Here is a 4315-nt window from a genome sequence, read left to right on the forward strand (position 1 = left end):
TAATTGGAATTGAAATATCATTGTTATTGTTCCCATGGCAGTTTTGGATCATTACGATCACTATAGGGGTATGCATACTTTGGCCTTTGACGACCTGAACAGGACGGGCAACGTCTTAGGTCAGAGGTTGCCTTGGGATTAGCTCTCCCTGGTGTATTCCTCCAAAAAATTTTGAGAATACTCTGTCGACCCGAACTGGACGGGCAACGACATGAGTTGGGTTTCGGAAAGTCAAACTTGACATTTGACTAATAGAGCCTTCGCATGTAGGATGAACTCATTGCTTGTGTGTAACTCATATAATACATTGTATGTTGTCTCTGACGTGTATTGTTATGTGCTTTGGAACTTGCTATGATGTTTTCATTCGATGACTAGTAGGTTGATTTGCAGGTGGGGACTAGTGTGTGAGGACTTATCTATTAGAACCTGTAGTCGAGCTGAATATCGTGCTGAAATTTCTATTAGAATTTTATTCACCCGAACTTTATTATTTTTATTTCAGTAAGAACATTTGAACTAGATTGCACTTGGGTTTGAAGAGGCCAGTGGGTTCTCAAGTTGTAATTTTAGATTTTCGCTGTTTTTTTTGTTATCTCGTCATTTCTATTTTATTTCTTTATCACTAGAACGTCCTCGGTCCTAGAAGTGGTTTAATTTGATGTCCGATGACCGGACCAGAATTCATATTTGTATGAATTTATCCAGTTCACTTTAACCCGGACTATTACATGTATGATTTAATATGTTATAAAATGATTTGATCATATATGATTAATGAAAAGAGCATTTCATGTTAAGTAAAAGGTTAGGATTATGTTATGATAAGTAAAGTTATGAAGTTGAATATATGGAGTTGAGATCATGTATTGATGTATTATCAGCTAAGTATAACAATGTTGGTTATTATCAAATCATACTTACTTAAGCAATTGAGGTATTATATGTACCATGTTGTATGAATGGTAACGTGGTAGCATGAGTGTGAGTTTTGGTTTAATCATGTATTGAGTCATGGATTATAATTAAGAAGTTATGTAAAAGCTTAAAGTATGTTTTTAAGTAAAGAGATTATGTACTCGATATGTACCCGATAACGTGAAAAATTAGTTATTGATGTGTAACGCATACAAGAGCACGAAAGTGTCAAGTATAGTTAGGGATAACGTTTAACCGACCTTGGTATGTTACGTAAAAGATATTCAGTCAGATTTTGAAAATGTCTTGCAAGTGTAAGTGTCAAGTATAGTAAATTGGATAGGCTCGTTGAAATAACCCAAAAATTAGCCGCTTAATTAATTGTAATTAATTAAGTGTATCTAGGATTAGTATTTCTTAAGCATGATATTTTATTAGGACTTAGTAAAATATTTTAATACATTTGGGTTACTAAATTTTAAGTATGTTATTTTATTGAGACACGAAATAATATTCTATTATTTAAGGATATCAATCGTATTAAATTTGGGACAAAAGTAAGTTATGCGATGAAAATAGGGTAAAAAGTATGTGTGTCATGGTTAGACACATAAACGTATGAAGTGTCGAACATTGATTAAGTTTAGTGACACAATTTGCTTACTCATTCTTTTGATGACTACAAACATCAGAACAAGAGAATATGATTCTCATATTATTTATCATCATTAATGAGAAAAATAATCAGTAAACAAAATCCTTTTACCTAATAAATTCAAAATCCTCTATAATCCTATTTTCGCATCTCTTCATGTTCAAAATTCCCAAATAGAAAGAGGGAATTAATGCTCATAAATTCTGTCTAAAAATTGCAAGTTAAAGGAATCAAGCAGGGTTTTAACTGAAAGATTAAATTGAGAAAAGTGAAGTTAAAGTTTCTTAATTGGGTTTTTATTGAAGTTAGGGTTCATAGAGCATCAAAGTTGGATTAGAATCAATTAGAAGTTGTCCAAAGGTTTATTTGAAGGTTGATTGAAGTTAAAGCTTTGAAGAGGGCAAAGACCATTCATGGTTTTCAAAAACCCTGCATATCAAGTTTTAATGGAGATTTGCTCATAAAAGAGGTAAGACACAACTAGTAAAGTTTTTAACGTTTGATTTTGAGTAATTGATTTTATATATCAAATTCATTTGATTTATGACTATGATTTTAATTTAATATATGGTTTAATATTGAAAATCTAATTTATTATGGTTTGAGTTTTTGATGACTAAGTTATTGTTACGATTATTGAGTTAAAACTTTCATTTTGTATTCATGTTGAAGTTGAGTGATTATGATATGTTTTTGGTTGTAGTTTGAGTATTAATTAGATTTATTTGGGTACATTATGATATCAAATTAGTTTTTAGTATCAAATCGAGTTTCTAATCAAGTTATGGTTTTTGTTTAATTTTGATTAGTAATAGTTATTTGGGTTTAATTTCTACATCAATTCGGTAATTATTTCAAGTATTAAAGTTGGATTCATTTGGGTTCACTTTGAGTTCTAATTCATATGGTAGTATTTGATTAGTGGTTACAATTTGGGGTTTTGATTCATCTTCAAAGTTTAAAAACAAAGTTCATTATAGTTCTTAAAAATTCAGGTTCTGTCTTCTCTATTCTCGACTGATTTCAAGTATATTCTGGACATTTTTAGGTTTTAGTGTCTGCATAAGATTTGTAAAGCTCTGAGTCATGGTCGTGTAGGTACTTGAATTGCTCCCAAATGAGTCCGTATGAGAGAGTTATGACCAAAATACTAACAGACTGTCATAAAAATTGAGAATAACCAATCATGAGATTAATTGTTCAAATTGGGATTTCAATTGGGTATTTCTTTAATCAAGTATTTAAGATTATTTTATGTTTCTTTTATTAGGTAATTATGGATAGTATGAATTTTTTGAGTATTATTGATGGTGATGAAAAAGGGAACTTGGATTGTTATCTTTTGGCGTTATAAGTTGATGTACACAAGGTGTATGTTCAAATGCATCAATGAAGTTCTTTGGTTTTCTAATTTGATTTTTGGTTGAAGAATTTATTCATAAAGGTAACCTACAAGCAAACTACTTTCTTTTAAATTTAATTTACGTATTTTAACGTTCAAGTTATGTTTTATAAGGTGTGGTATTACTGCTGCTATTATTTGAGTAAAATTGTATAATTTTTGGTGTTCGAAATTTGGATTTTGACTTCGTTTGACCTTACTTTTAGTCCTTGATCAAAATTATGTTTTGCATGTTCACAGCTTTATGAATATGAGCTTTTAAATATATTGTACTATGAAAATGAGTTATGGTTATTGATTTCAAAGAAAATCAAGTGATTTATTGATTCGTTTTATATTGAAATGTTCGACATTGAAAAATGTCCGTTTTTGGGAATTGGCAACGGACATTTATATCCGAGTTATTGTGAAATCCTATAGCGTGATAATAGGTAATGGTTATTCGGATCGGTCTTGAGCCCCGGATCCCGTTTCATTCTTGCAAGAACCGTATTTTCGGTGATGACAATCACCCGTGTTCTCAGGATTTAGATCAAGCGTACTTCCTGACGGTCCATATATTCCCACGTTTTAAACTGTTGTTACATTAATGAGTTTTTAATAAATATGTTTGGTATATAAAGCTTTGTTTGTTTTGCAATGAAAGCATATGTTTCATTTGCCGTATTGTTTCGCTATTGACTTATAAAATAATAGCCGTATTTTGATTTTGCTATTAACTTGTAAAGTTATAGCCGTATTTTGATTCGTTATGAAATTAAGGTTCATAGTCGTGTTTATGTTGATACCAAACAGTGTTTTTACAAGAGTTTGGATTTGGCTATAATAATGTTTTAGGTAGTTACCAATTGAGCAAAGAATTTGCTTGGAGATTTTGTTAATGACTTGTATATAAATGTGATAGTTTTTCAGATTACTCAACAATTCAATTGTTGACAGTCTTGATGGGGCATATCCCTTATGGGGAATAGATCCATTTTCAGATTAGCTCTGATGTGGAGACGATGCCTACTTGTATTGTGTGTTATGTGCGAGACGAGGACTTCTTTTTGAAATACAAATTTAAATTAGATGTTTGTAAATTAAATTGTAATAATTTTATAATATTTTGTAAATAATATTCACTTAGTTATGTAAAACGTTTTAAATACTCTGATATTGGTTTGCTGCTGCTATCGAGCCACAGGTTGGATTCAGCCCAGACTTCTATAAGTCTTCCACTATGCTTTGTAGACAATATTATTATATTGTTTACGCTGGTTTGGGCTATTTCACTCGTGTCTTGTTCCTTGGATTAAGTGCAAGGAGTTAGATAATTATATGTATATCGTAGTATGGAT

The sequence above is a fragment of the Amaranthus tricolor genome, chromosome 13 (genome assembly GCF_026212465.1).
Source record: "Amaranthus tricolor cultivar Red isolate AtriRed21 chromosome 13, ASM2621246v1, whole genome shotgun sequence".
Taxonomy (NCBI): Eukaryota; Viridiplantae; Streptophyta; class Magnoliopsida; order Caryophyllales; family Amaranthaceae; genus Amaranthus; species Amaranthus tricolor.